The sequence below is a fragment of the Parasteatoda tepidariorum genome, chromosome 9 (assembly GCF_043381705.1).
Source record: "Parasteatoda tepidariorum isolate YZ-2023 chromosome 9, CAS_Ptep_4.0, whole genome shotgun sequence".
NCBI classification, from domain to species: Eukaryota; Metazoa; Arthropoda; class Arachnida; order Araneae; family Theridiidae; genus Parasteatoda; species Parasteatoda tepidariorum.
In genome coordinates this window covers 18,860,895-18,876,788 of record NC_092212.1, presented here as the reverse complement: position 1 = coordinate 18,876,788, position 15,894 = coordinate 18,860,895, and the positions used below count along the sequence as shown (strand labels likewise).

Below are 15,894 nucleotides of genomic sequence, written 5' to 3'. Positions count from 1 at the left end.
TTCACATGCATTATTAATATAAATACATTCTCCAGGGCGAGACGATGAGGCAACTACAAGCACTTCCACTGGATCAAGAGGTCCACGGGGGAAAAATGCACAATATTACCGTGATTACAGAGCACGGAAGCGAGCGGAGCAGGAAAAAGAGTCGTTGAATAGAACTAGTGATCCTTCTACGACAGCTGATTGATTCTTCTACAACTCGCAGGTTGCGAAGTTTAACTTCTTCCGCGCCGAGGGACTTCACGCACTATTTTTTTTATTTAAATTATTTTATTAACTGATTTTCATTTAAAAATAAGAGTAATAAATCAGAATAAATATAAAGTTTTGGTCGAATTACGTAATTTTACGTAATTCTTCACCACTAATTAATTAACATGTTTAAGGTTAAGTCCACGAACCATTAGAATTGAGTACTGTTGCCTAAAAATTTGATTATTATATCAAAAGTTCAATAGTTAGATTTTTCACGCACTCTACATTGAAGAATGTTTCAGTAGTCCAAATAAGTCAACCATCCCCTGTAACTTGCATTTAAGTGTCAGTAATTCTAAACTGATCTAGAACAAAGAATCATCCATATTTAACAAGTCTTTTGTAAATTAAATCGTTCTCTTTCGCCTTGCATAGAGATAATGCAATTTTTGTGTTTTATGATTCTCATAATTTATTTTTCTGTCTCTCACTGTTTTTTTCCTCGCACCTATGAATATCTTACTTTGGAACAGCCGAAACATTTATAATGATTTAGTCAAATAAATTGAAAGAGCAATGGTAGTGGATAGAATGATTGTTGTAGGCACAAACGAAATAATGGTGTGAAAACTTAGGTGTTAAAAAAAATGATATCTACTTCTACTTCACTGAATCAAGTTACGGTTATGATGATTATTCTGTTGCTAAGCCTATTATTTAGAGTCATATTTTAACTCGCTGAAAGCTGAAGCTCACGTTATTATGAAAATCGCTGGAAATTCAATTATTTTCTTCTATCAAATCAATAAATTTAAAGACTTATCAATAAATTAAACTAGTTGGTAAAATGATTGTTATTGTGTCACGAAATTACACAAACGAAGTAATAGTGTGAAGAAATATATGAAGAATTTCGTCTGTAATGATAGAACATATAAAAATAAAGACGCCTTCTTGTTATCGATGCACGTCAAAATGACAACAGCCTGCCCCTAACGGTTTTAGCACCACTCTACTGCAAAAAACTGAACTATCAGTTGTTGTTGTTGTTAATTTACGTCGCTCTAGAGCTGCACAATGGGCTATTGGCGACGGTCTGGGTAACATCCCGGAGGATGATCCGAAGACATGCCATCACAATTTTGATCCTCTGCGGAGGGGATGGCACCCCCACTTCGGTAGCCCGACTACCTGCTCGCGAAGTCGAGCACTTTACGGTAGCACAGTTTAACGAGGACCAATACCGCACACCCTCGGTCCCTACGCAGACTGATCCAAGTGGTCACCCACCCGCACACTGACCGCAGCCAGTGATGCTTGACTTCGGTGATCTGCTGGGAACCGTGTCTTAACGATCAGTCCACTGCGGGACGAACTATCAGTTAGATAGATGAGTTTCTAGTATTATTTTTTATAATTTCTTTTGTCATTTGTTTTATTTTAGTTCCATAAAAGGCTTCGATGTTGTTTAGTTAACTATGTTATTTGTAAATAAGGACAAAAATACATTTTGCGAAGTAAATCCTTTATGATTATCATGATTCATTTAAAAATTTTCATTTCTCACTATTTTTCATGTTATATTTCTATCAATGTTGAATAATAAGATATATATGTATGTATATACAAGAGCTGGACAAAATAACGGAAACACTTCTATACTAACATATTTTTTTTATCTTTCTCAAATATTTAGAAAATCATTTTATAAATTTAGAAGTGTTAAGATTATGCGATTTCTCATACTAATGATTGAAGTTTAAAGTTTTATTAAGTTCGAAGAACCGGCAATAAATGATAAACGGAAAATATTGTTTGTAAACACCCTATTCCAAAAAGTGGAGCAATAAATTTACAACTTGTAAATGTTATTTTTATTTATTACACAAAATTTCTTAAACCTAGCTTAAATATTTATGGATATATATGTACATTTTTTAAAAACTAAGGTATTTTAGTTAACGATTTCTTGTTATAAGTTTAAAAATATTCAATAAATGAAATAGAATTTTGGGACAATTTAATATTAATTTAACAATTATTGCTTTAAAGTCAGAAAAATTTGTTAAAACTGCGCAAGATATGAGTCATTAAAGTAGTTTTTTATACTGCACATGCGCCTATAAAAATAATATTTTTATTTCATAATTTTGTAGTGAATCGTATTTCGCAACTAATAAAAAGGCCAATTTGAATATTTTAAAAACTACAAAAGTTTCAAACAATTTCTTAAGTAGTTTTCGTAGTTTAAATTTTATTTAAAGTGGTAACGAAACTCATGTTATTTCATTAAAGTGTCTGAATTATAAATAATTATAAATGAGTTTGACCACCAGAACATATAAATAATTACAACAAATACATAAAAGCAACACATACCCGGCACGAGTGGTAATTACCAGGACGGCCGGGTCTCTACTTTAACAGAGCCACACTTACTTGCACATATACACATATACACACATCCACACATTGCTTTAACTCGCTCCCCTTTTGTATGTATTTCCAAACTAAATACTGTAAATATTCATTAGTGTTTATTTTCCCATTGTACTTTAATTTTACCTTTTTTCATGTAAATTTTTATTACTTGTAATTTTTTTATTGCCTAATAATGGCAAAGTGCCATTTTTCTTCTCTCAAGAGCTCCATTTGCACCCCAAACTTTAATTTTGTCATGTATGTTTCTTAGTTTAATTTCAGGATGAATGGGAAAAGGGCCGTAATGGCCTCAGGCGCCCATTTCCACTACAACGAACGAACGAACGATAAAAGCAACACAGTTTTTATGATAGAAAATTTCAATCTGGTCCAAATATAAATTTTTGAGTAAAATTGTTTTCAGAAGTTGTTTTACTACCATTTGGAAAATCCATTTTCAGGAAGAGCTAAAGTTGGCAGGTATGAAATTGTATTAAGCTAAATTTTATTTCGATTTTAAACACGCGTTTTTCTAAGTTTATTAACGTAAATTACGCAAGGAAGGAAAAAAATTAATAATAAAAAATGCAGTTATTTTTAATTTTTAAATGCCTTGATGATTGCCTTCTAGTTAAATGCATGATTGCTTTGTTTTAATTGATAGCGATTCAGTCACAATTTACGATTTTTACCTCATACGTAGAATAACTAATGCGTACTACTAATAGTATAATAATAAATACATATAATAAACAGTGTCATAGCATATAAAATGATTTGAATAAAATACCCACCTCATAAAATACACCTACTACAGCAGATCTACCCCTTCTATTTGTATGGACAAAATGTATCTGTTAGAAATAAAAACTATTTTCAATAAATATGTATTATACTTTAACAATTTTTAGAAGATATTCAATATTTTAAGCACACATTTAATCTCTTCTCTTCTTTTTTCGGTTTATTAAAAAATGATAAACATAAATTTGACTCTAGAATTCGGCATATTCGGCATAAGACCACCAGCAGCTAGTGAAAGTGTTTTATTGGAAGTCGTAGTTTAAGAAATCTATTTCAGAAAAACGCAAAACTGAGTAGAAGAATAGTTTTGCTATTATATTCTCTGCATTATCGCAACATTTGCAGATACTGCCTTTTAATTTGAAGGAAAAAAAGATAGAAAATTTCTGCGAACCCGTTTTAAAGCATTTTTAATTTCGTTTTTAGTAAAACTTAAAAAGCTAAATTTATACAACACAAAGAACAAAAAATAAAGAACATCTGTTACTTCATTACTTGCTTAACTTTATGAGGACTTATTTCGCGACTATTGTTTTCTCGATCATTACATAAATTGCAATTTATATTTAAACAACATTAATTTTTGAAGTAAACTTTTTTAGGATCATATTTGTAATTTTTTTTACATTTATAGTTGATTAAGTTGAAAGTTAGTCATAATAATCACTGTCTAACTGTGTTCCGGTAAAGCTCCGATATCGGAAAGCCTCCACATGGTTCCTTATAGATAGTCCGATCAGATCACTATGAAGGTAAACCAGTTTGCGAAAGAGCCATTTAATACAAAATCTAACAAAAAAATAAGAATGTGAAAAAAATTACAAGTCTAAAATTTTTTTTAATTTATGAATATGTTTGTTTTATATACTTGTCAACCACCACAGATTCGATTCTCAAATATATTTAAAATAGAATCTGATGCGCATAACTGGTTTACTTTTTAAATAGTCTGCGCAGACTACTAATAAAAAACCCTGTAGAGGCTTTCTGATGTAGGCGGTGATGGTTCAGTTGGCGAAAAATTTTGGAATTATTTCCAACTTACAAAATTTGGAATTAGGAAAGATAATGCTGTAGATTCACTCATTAAATTCTTCTACTGATTGAGGGGAAGCAGTATTTTATTTAACTGGAAAACAGCATAAAACTGCATCTTCTTTTTCACTCTTTTTGGGCTTTTAATCAATGCATATCTACATTATTTGTTTATGTATTAATATTCTTCAACTTAATATCCCATTGACGTAAGAATTTAGTATTTTTCGCGTGTCTTATAACTTACATTTTCAGCGTTTTCTAGTTCACTTTGTGCGATACACTAAGCCAGCTCATTCATTTCACTTTTTTTAATTTATTACAAATATGTCCAACAATTACCTCCATTGAAAACTGCTTATAATTGACTTTGTGTTCTGAACCTTTGTCTTTTCTATCTCCCCAGTGGAAATGAATATCGTTCAAAGTATATACGTCTCCATTGACCCGAATGCCACGTCGTATACCATCTGTTGGAAGGATTGTCACTATAAAAACATATTAAGTATTAATCAAAGATTAGTAGAAGTATCACTGTCGTTCGTACATAATTGACTTTCAATAAAAAAAATTTATTTAATAGAAAATAAAAGCATGTTAGTACAAATTAACTTGACACTCTTTAACAAGTTTCAAAGAAAAACAAATATTGTAAATAAGTAATACTGACATTATGCAACATTTTAAGATATTTGCAAAAGTTTTGAGCCACTTGGATTTATTGTACCGCAATTCGAGCTACGCTTTATTTTTCAACGGGAAAAAATATTTTCTTCCCATTGGACGACATTACTTTCCAAAACCTGTTATTTATACTGGAAGTCTATTCTTGAAATAAAATTGAAAGAACAAGTAAAAGCACTAAATCAGGAAATCTTTTTTTTTAAAAAAATTGCCCACCTTTTAAGACATTACTGTTTGAGTATCGTATATATTTATTGTTTGCAAACTTAATACCTGAATTTATAATTATTTATTATACAAAAATGATTTAAAATTATACAATTAATTCAACTATCACTATACAATTAAAACTGTACGTAAGAGAACCTAGGCTGCCCAATTAAGCTTTAATCAAAATATTTAATAGAGTGGTCCACAAATAAAAACTAAAGCTTTTCAGAATTTTCGGTAGTTTTGCCAAAACGTTGAAAGCCTTACTACTACAAAGCTGTAACAAAACCAAAGGTGCCAACTGCTCCGGATTCGACAGTATATTTTAAAAAACAATAGTGAACTAAAATCTAAAATTTGCAGATTTTCGATTAATTTAGTTAACTTTTTAAAAGGCTTAGCAAAGCTTAACTGTAACGAAAGTCTCAGAAAAGCCTTTGAATAATTTAGATTTAGTCGCGAGTAAAAACCGTATAAATCGAACTTACTGAACCAAGAATGATTCATTAACAGGCCTGCCAATTTACTACTCTTTTTACCAAAAATTTATACTAGTGGTAGCTAAGTTTACGTCTTAATGCATTATTTTATATATATTTAAATTTATTTTTTTACACCACTACACATAAATGATTTAAAAGTTCATATGCAACGCCACTTTGTACCAACTCTCTCTTATAGCTACACCAATGTTGGTAAATCCAAAATGTTTTTACCTCAGTGTATTTATTTTCATGATGTATAGGATAGGAGCCGCTGCGCGGTCCAGGTGCCCAGTTTTTCTAAATAAAGCAGGCAACCAGCTCTCTCTCTTTTACCTAGGAGTGCGTGAAGCCTCTCTCCCTTCCGGGCAAATGCATCAATTGTCAAGGCGATCACCCGGCCTGTCTTACGGGCTGTGGTGTTCAGCCGAGGTGAAATCATCTCACCTTCACGCGTAGACCACCGAAGGAGACCTAAGGATCGTCAAAGAACTACGGGAACTTTTGAGAGACGAAAAAGTCATCTCATTACTCGTCTCCCTGCTCCCAGCCCAAAAGACGTAGATGAAGAGCCTCACCATCAAGCCTGCTACATCTTACATGATACCTTTTATTATTTTATCGTATTTCAGTTTCTTTTCCGAACCACCAATACAACTTTCCTATGTATGTCCCTTTGGGATATTCCATGACGAATGGGATAGGAGCCATTTCGGCCTCAGATGCCCAGTTTTTACAACAACGAACGAACCAGCTCTCTCTCTCTCTGGTGCATCCCTGGCCGAGCGGTATCGCCCTCCAAACGCTGTGCAAAGCGTGAAGGTAGCGGGTTCGATTCCCGCTGTTACCCTGGATGTATCTTCGTGCTGTAATTCTCTGTATTGTGCTATCTGTCTTTCTATTTGACAAAGGTTTATAAGCCTAAATTAAGCACACAAGCCTGCGAATGCATGTAAATCCAATAAACCAATAAATCCAGCTCTCTTTCTCTCTCTCTATGCCATTAGTCTCAGTTGCTATTGAGCCCAATACAGATGAAGGAATGGTTTCTAAAAATACTATCACTCTGCAAAGTGACGTTTCATATTTTTCGAATCATTTATATGTAGCGGTGTCGAAAATAAATTTATATCGAATTCACAAAGTAAAGGATCTTACATTAAAATATTAACTTAGCTACACCTGGAAGAACTTTCAAAACGTTTAGAGAGTAGACAGCCCTGCGTACGTATTATAGGTGGTAAACAACTGCTCCGCTTTCTGTGTGAGTTCTAATAAACTTGTAGGAGAAGGATATTCTTAATCGCAACTAAGTGACTCTAATAGAAAATTGTAAAAAAGTTGCATTTAATATAATATTTTCAATTTTTGATATGTAGTGGTCTCTTATTTTATCGAATGCAAATTACTTCCAAATATAATAGGAACACTGATCCTAGTAAAATCGCGATTTATAAGCATGTCTGGTTACGTCTATCGAAATTCTGGTGATAGACAGGTATTGTCAAGTTCCTGACACGGACGGAAAAACAACGGATGTCGGGATATGCCTTTTTTTCATCGTTGCTTTTTACGGAATTAGAATGCGGAAGGGCGGAAAGCAATGTCATATCCAGATGATAGTTGGGTCAAGGTTTATTAACCATTTTCATCCGTAATTTATAATCCCTTTCTGAAAACATAAAAAAACCAAAATTTTCATTGGGAAGTTAGAAAATAGAAGCAGCAAAATTCAATTTATGACGTTTAATTTGGAAATAGATAGAAAAGCAGTACTACTTGAGATGTCTTTTTTTTTACAAAATAAGATAAGTAACAGAGCACAAAAGACAAAGATTTCCTATATAGCATAAAATAATGAGTGGTGGTATCCCTTCTTCCTCCTTTAACTAACATTAAAATTTTAAAAAGTAAATATAACTACGTATCTAGTCTAAAGAGAAAAACAAAGTGAATAAAGAGCAAACAAAGAGATATGGACATACTATAGTTTCAGTTCTCTAAACAAGACCCTTTCTCTGCCTTAAAACAGAAAATGACATTAGAAAAATAAAGAAACAAACATATGCAAAAGCACTTTAGCCAATCTTGACAAAGGAACAAATTTGAACAAGATAATTAAAAGAAGAGTGATACGAAACAGATATGAAGGGTTTGGCGGGAACCTCGGGTGTAAATGATTAAATTATAATAGATCCCCAAACCTTGGGAAAGGGTGGGATACTAGAACGATTATTAACTAAGTTAATTGAATTTTTTAAAACATGAAATGATTCCCAGAAACCAAGATCGGTATAATGAAGAGCAGTGTTGCTGATTTTGGCAGAAGAAAGCGCACTACTCTTCAACAACCGAACTCGATTTCTGGGAATCACTCCATATTTTGAAAATTTCTGATAGTTTATTTAATGATCTTCCTAGTATCTTACCCTTACTCAAGATTTGGAGATCTATTTTAATTTAGTGATTTGCCCTTTGAGGTTCCGCCGACCCCCTTCATACCTGTTTCTTTTCACTACCCTCCATCTTATTCAAACTTGTCCCTTACTCCTGATTGGTTAAACCACTCTGCACGTGTTTACCTCTTTACTTTTCGATTGTCATTTTCTTTAGGAACTGAGGAATGTTCTTCTTTAGCTTACTGAAACTTTAGTATGTCTTTTTCTGTTCTTTGTTCGCGCTTTATTCACGTTATTTTTCACTTTAGTCTACGTAGCTAAAAGTATACCCTATCCTTTTGAATATATCTTATTTTATCACTCTTTATATAACCAAGAATCTGACTAATCTCTGCATTTCAAACAATCAATATTGATTACACTGAAATCATAAACACGTAAAATATTCTAAATATTAAAAGAAATCCGAATTAATTGAGTAAGTCGATGATGTATTCGCTCTCATTTTATACAATACGATATATATGGGTCATTCTCACAAAAACAGTCATTTTCATGTCCCCAGTATATTTTATGTTTGTTTTACAGCTTACGAAGAAAAAAAATTCAGGGAAAGTGTCCTTCAGAATGCAAGCTAACAAAAGAATAAAAATAAAATTATCAATTTTTATTTTTTATTTATTTTAGGTAATTAAAATATACCAATATGTCATTCCCTCACTTGTCCCCACTGCTGATTTAAAAAAAGAAAAAAATTGTTTCTGAAATAAGAATTTTTTTTTTACAAATTCGTGTTTTTTATTTCAGAATACTGAAATATAGAATTCAGAAAATCAATTTTAAATTTAATTTCTGATAAAAATATTAACACAGCACTATTTTAAACTTTGTCCCCAGTGTTTCGCGTCATTCCCTCACAACAATGTTCTTATCACCTGCAATCTTCTTAGAATAAAAATATTTTAATAAAAACTTCAGAAGTTAACAACTGGCATCATAGAACAAAATTGCAGTATGTTTCCATCTTCAACTTAAAGAAGCTTTGCTGTGGAATAAATTTGAATGAATCAAACCAGGTAAAATTTTTTACATTTGTCATTCCCTCATGTCATTTTTTAGAGTAAAATAAAATACAACTTCATCGAGAAAGTGGATAATTATATGTTGCTTTCTTGTATGAATATAATTGTATGTGATTGACTTCAGAAATTAATTAGGCCTAACTGTTATTTTTAAATTTTATTGAATTCGTCATTCCCTCACTAGTGTATAAAGTGAGGGAATGACGCTGAAGTGAGGGAATGATTCAAGATGAGTATATTATCAAATTTTTTTTTGTTCAATCGTGCCAGCCAATTTTATTTCCCAAACCTGTAAAAACTATTAAATATATAAGACTAAATTATAATAAATATTAGATATACTTAGTATGTTATCATTTTCAAACTTTAGGTAGATGTAACTTAGATAAAAACATGTATTAAAATAAAATATCATTCCCTCACTATTAGTGTCATTCCCTCACTTTTTAAATAGTGAAAATAATTAATTTACTTATTAATTAATTTGAAAAATAAATTAAAAAATTAATAAATTAATTTATTAAATTAATTAATTTATTTATTAAATTAATTAATTAATTATTAATTATTATAAATTAATTAATTATAAATTAATTATTTAAAAAATTAATTAATTTAAATATTAAGTATAATTTATAGGATATATACTTTCTTTATAATGCCATTACATATTTCTATTAATATAAAAAGTTTCAGAGCTTTTTATTCACTTTACTTTTTTGGGATTTTATGAACTGAAAAATGACAGTTTTCGTGAGAATGACCCATATATATATATATATATATATATATATATATCCTAATTAGTAGATGGTTTTGAGTATATTACCTGTGTAACCAGAATTTCTTATTGTTGATTGCGTCACCGGTCTGTCGTAATTGTAAAGCTGTAGTTTCGGAAGGTACAAATCTTTTTTAACTTTACTAGTTAGTATATTAATTGGAGACTGATTGCGGCCTCTGCATTGGGGATAACGTAAACCCCATCGTCGTACACCTAAAATAAAAATGGTAAAAAAATAAATTTAAAAATATTACTAGCGTTTACAAAAATTACACAGTATATAAGAATAAAAACTTTTTTATGATATTTAAAGACAAAAACTAAAGTAAAAATCACAAATTTATTAATTGTTAAAGTAGCATTCAAATTCTGATGCTCGAGTATATTTTGTTTTTATCTTGTAACAGTCGTTAAACAGCCAACCCAATTTTGGGTTTACGACTACTAATGTTCAGCTCCATAGCCTTGCAATTTTGAACGCAATTCAGAAGACAAGGGAACTCCTAGTTGAAGTATTGGGAGAAATTTGCCTTCGTGGAGGACTTAGTGATGAAACTCACCCGAAATTACGCTACATGGCGAGGAAAACCACGAAAACCGCCCACTTTTATCTTGACAGCAAGAGGACTCTAACCCATGATCCGTCTACTACTGAGGATATTTTTCGTCAATACTGTGGTCGGTGCAAGACGGATGCGGAATTCGTATTGACCAGCTATCGCTAGGATTCAAACCCGGTTCACCTCGTAGGAAGGCGAACTCTTTATCCCCTGAGCCATCAAATTTAGAGTAATTGTGCACAATATTTACAATTTTATGTTATTGATTTTAATGACAATAACGTCATGACCAACTAAATCCAACTTTTTTACGTCTTTAATTTTACAAGAAAATCTTGCAACACATTTTAAGAAAAACTTTTACATGAGCATAAATACTTGGAAAATTAACTAAGACTGTATAAACTCGATTCTTATAAGATGCACAAAATATTTCATTTCTTCGGAGTAAGCTGTTTACTTGTTCGTTCGCTTCCATTGAAAAAAAAAAATTTTTTATTTTGTAAAAATATAGAATATTTTATATAATTTGAATATGCTACATAAAAATTTGAAAAAAAAAATGGTAATTGAAATTCTAAACGCTCTGAAATTTTTTAATACATTAAAATGCATCCGGATCACCTTATCTGGGCGATGAAATATTATATTAAAATTTTAAACACTCATTAGTACACAAACGTACATTAGAATGGCATTATTACAGTCATTAAATAATAACATTGAAATTCGAAACACTCTGAAATTCCTTCATAAAAATACATTCGAATAGTGTTACCTCATCGATTAAATATGACAGTGAAATAGAAACACTCTGAAATTCTCTAGCACATAAAAATATATTTGGATGGCGTTATCACAGACATTAAATGTGACTTTGAAATTCGAAACACTCTGAAATCCTTTAACACGTTCACACCGGGGTGCCCCACTGGTGGGTCACAGAGTTGGCCAAAAATGTAATCGATTACATTCTTTGATTACAGTAATCAATTACTTGTAATCATGATTACAATTTTCAAAAATTTTGATTACAGCTGTAATCATGATTACAATATTGATTACAGTAATCAATTACTTGTAATCGTGATTACAAAGTTTGATTACAGCTGTAATCATGATTACATAGTCGATTACAGTAATCAATTACTTGTAATCATGATTACAATTTTCAAAAAATTTTGATTACAGCTGTAATCATGATTACAATTTTGATTACAGTAATCAATTACTTGTAATCATGATTCCAAGTAATTGCGATTACAAGTAATCACAACAAAAACGATTACAAGTAATTATGATTACAAGTAATCAAAATATATGATTACATGTAATTTGATTACATGTAATTTGATTACATGTAATTATGATTACATGTAATCTAATTACACGATTACAAGACTATTGTATTCTTATAAATGATTATATTTTACAGTAGATAGTAGAATGTATTTTATAATGATACATTTTGCACGTATTAACATGTACTGCATTTTGTACGTATTTGTATACGTACAAATGAATGTAACTGAAATGTATGTACATATGATTTTATCTAGTGCATATGTTCAGACATTTTAGTATCACACACATGTACATACACTTATATTGTAGGTATAAAATATATGTACGTATGTATATAGATAATAATTACGTATGTATGTGCAAACAATGTAGGCATGTACATTTATACACAATGAATATATGCATTTTATGCAAATATTTGTGTATGTAAAATGTATATCTATGTTCATGTACGCATGTATATACAAGTACTTGTGTTTGTACGAACATACATACATTGTCTGTACAATGTATGTCCCATGCATGTATGTGCAATTTATTTATGAACAGTACAATATATGTATGCATGTACAATATAGGTATATCTGTAGGATGTACAATATATGTATGTATACATGTACATGATATGCATGTCCAGTGTATTTATGTACATGTACATAATATGTTCATGCTCAATGTAAGTATCCAAATATGCATAATACATTTGTGAACTATTGTACGTACATTGGGCGTATTTATATTTCACATATATTCATACATGCATTCGACATGCATAACGTACGTACATACACACATTTGAGATGCATATATTGTACAGATGTATATACATATAGCGTACAGATGTATATACATATAGCGTACAGATGTATATTCATATAATGTACATATGATGAAATGAACATATAATGTTCATATAATGTACATATGTGTGTACATATACAGTACGTATGTGCATAAATATATTGGGCATAATTCTTTCGTACAAATTTTACATGTGTACATGCATGCTATCCCTATCTATGCATATGGTGCAATGTATATATGTACAATGAATGTATCCACACATGTACAATACACGTATGTTCCATGTATGCATATCCATATGTACTATATATGCACGTACAATACATGAATGTATGTACATACATTGTACATGCGTACATACATTACACGTATACATATGTACATTACATTTATGTCTAAATATGTGTACAATGCAATAAATAAAATGCATGTAAGTTAACTTTTAATGACTCAAGCAAGTTAAATGACAAAATCAAACGATATTTAAATTTAGTTTTCAGCTTTAATTGTTCTATATCATTTTGAAATTCTCTGAATAAAAAATTATTTTCAGGTATTTTCATGAAATGTTTGACAATACAGATTTATTTTTTTTATAACATAATGCATGATTCATAGAAATTTTTTAAATGGTAAGAAAAACGGTAAATTTTATGTGTGGAATTAATATTTAGAAATTCCAAATAAAATTATCGTTTGCTTTCTAAAAAATATGAGGTCGAGTTTCATATACCTTAGAATAATTTTAAAACAAATTTTAATAACTTTACTCATATAAATTTTTTTAATGTATGCACAATGTATGTGTATATTGTAATTACATATATTTAAATGTACGCACGTATTTGTACATTACTTGTAATTATGTACATGTATACGTTGTATGCACATGCATACATTGTGCATATAACTATTTTTTTGTACATCCATGCATTACATGCGCATAAGTATTAACAAAGTATGTAGTTATACAAGTACATACGTAAGTTGTACATAAGTACATACTTTGCGTGCACATATATCGATGTACATATAAATATGCATGTATACATGTACGCATTTTATTTACGCAACTATGTGCATATATTGTACCTTTAAATAACATTTTTACATATTGTACGCAAATACGTACAATTTTATATACAAACGTACATTGTATATACGTGCTATTATCGTAAATTTATACAATATATGCACTTAAGTACATAAAAGCATGCAAACGCATAAACATTATTTTCATATACGTTCATACATACATTGTCTATGTATACAAAGATACAAAACATTGCCTTTTTGTACAAACTAACATACATGCGTACATGTATCATAAATGCATAATTATATGTACTAAGCATATGCGCATTGCATTAAGTATATTACAATATAATTATGAATATTGTACGTACAAACAACGTTTGTGCATACATTGTATGTATAGGAATCGCAAACTGTACGTTCATGCGTGCGTACATTCTATGTACATACAAATATGTAAACACATGAATACTTACATAAAAAATTTGACTATAGTATACAATCGTAAAAACTTGTAATCGTATAGTTTGATTACAAGTAATCAAAATTGCAAGTAATCAAATTACATGTAATCATGATTACATGTAATCATATATTTTGATTACTTGTAATCATAATTACTCGTACATCAAAGCATTGTGATTACTTGTAATCGCAATTACTTGTAATCATGATTACAAGTAATTGATTACTGTAATCAAAATTGTAATCATGATTACAGCTGTAATCAAAATTTTTTGAAAGTTGTAATCACGATTACAAGTAATTGATTACTTGTAATCGTGATTACAAGTAATTGATTACATAGCTGTAATTATCTGTAATCAATTACAGTTGTAATCGATTACTGTAATCAACGGCCAACTCTGGGTCACACTAGATTGTCTCATCTTGGCAGCGCACTGGAGTAAAAACTGGTAACAATAAAATTAATTTTTTCGTTTTTTTCCGGGAATAATAAAAATCCATAACTACCAATTGTTTTTAACGGATGCAATTTTTATATTGAATTGCTTCTTCGCCGTATTAAATTTCCTTACAGTGAATTGTTATTGTTGAGAATAGACTAACTCCTCCCGAATAATATCTAATACTGAAATAGTTCTTCTACCAGTATTTTCACTTTTCCCGGCGTGAACGTGTTAATACATAAAACTACATCCAGATAACGTTATCTCATGGAATAAATATGATATTGAACTCTAGTTAAAGCAATCTTTCATACTGCGCGGAAAGCATATAATTTTTCTTTCATTGGTTTTGAATCGTATTTGAACACTTCTGAAAAAGTCGAATTGGAAAATCTATAAAATTTAATAATTTCTATTTAAATTTTTCTGAATAGTTTTTGTTAATTAGGAAAGAAAGCTTTGAATGGTGATGGTTTTTCCGCAAATTTACTTTTGTACCATTAAAGTGGATTTATTAAAAATGGCAGCAGCATTATATAGGACCACACCCTATTAAATTGTGTTTTATTTCCTATTACCGTTACATAGTGCTGTCCCGACCTTCATTTTAGGGTATTTTCATTTGTTTATTATTGTATTTCGTTTCACAATGTTAAATGGTATTTGTGGAAAATCCCTTGTCATTCTGATCTTTAAATTAAAAAAAAAAAGTACAAAAGTTGCAATTATTTTTTTTACAATTTCAAGGTATTCAAATCAGACTTTGTTAACATGTTACTGAATAGGATTCAAAACAAAATTATAAAAAAAAAAATTCTATGTTTTCCGTGCAAGCGCTGTATAAAAGGATTATTTTACGTCCTCAGTCAGGCGCAGTTTTTAACGATTTTTTTTTCGAATTTTAATAGCATATTTTTATTATTAATTAAAAACTATTATGAAGTTAGTTTAATTTTATTGGATCTTTCTGTGGTTATATTAAGAGAACGTAAAGAAAAAATAATTAGTTTTTTTTTTTTTTTAATTTCCATATTTCCATGAATATTTATGTAAGATATACAAAACTTTTTTGTGTAAATATTTTATATAATAGCCAAAGTAATTGACATAAGTTACAAGCTTTTCGCTATTTTTATACTATATACGTGTATATATATATATATATATATATATATAT

At 30.0% G+C, this 15,894-nt stretch overlaps 1 protein-coding gene and 1 long non-coding RNA gene across 2 annotated transcripts in view; both read right to left on the bottom strand.

Moving 5' to 3' along the window:
* Positions 1 to 15,894, bottom strand: part of LOC107450528 (carbonic anhydrase 2-like) — a 41,480-nt gene that overhangs the window by 5,248 nt on the left and 20,338 nt on the right. The window lies entirely within an intron of this gene.
* LOC122272685 (uncharacterized) lies at positions 3,412 to 10,335 on the bottom strand. Its single transcript, XR_011637633.1, has 3 exons — positions 10,148 to 10,335; positions 4,804 to 4,949; positions 3,412 to 3,476 (listed from the first exon to the last, which is right to left on the bottom strand). It is a non-coding gene; the product is annotated as an uncharacterized lncRNA (long non-coding RNA).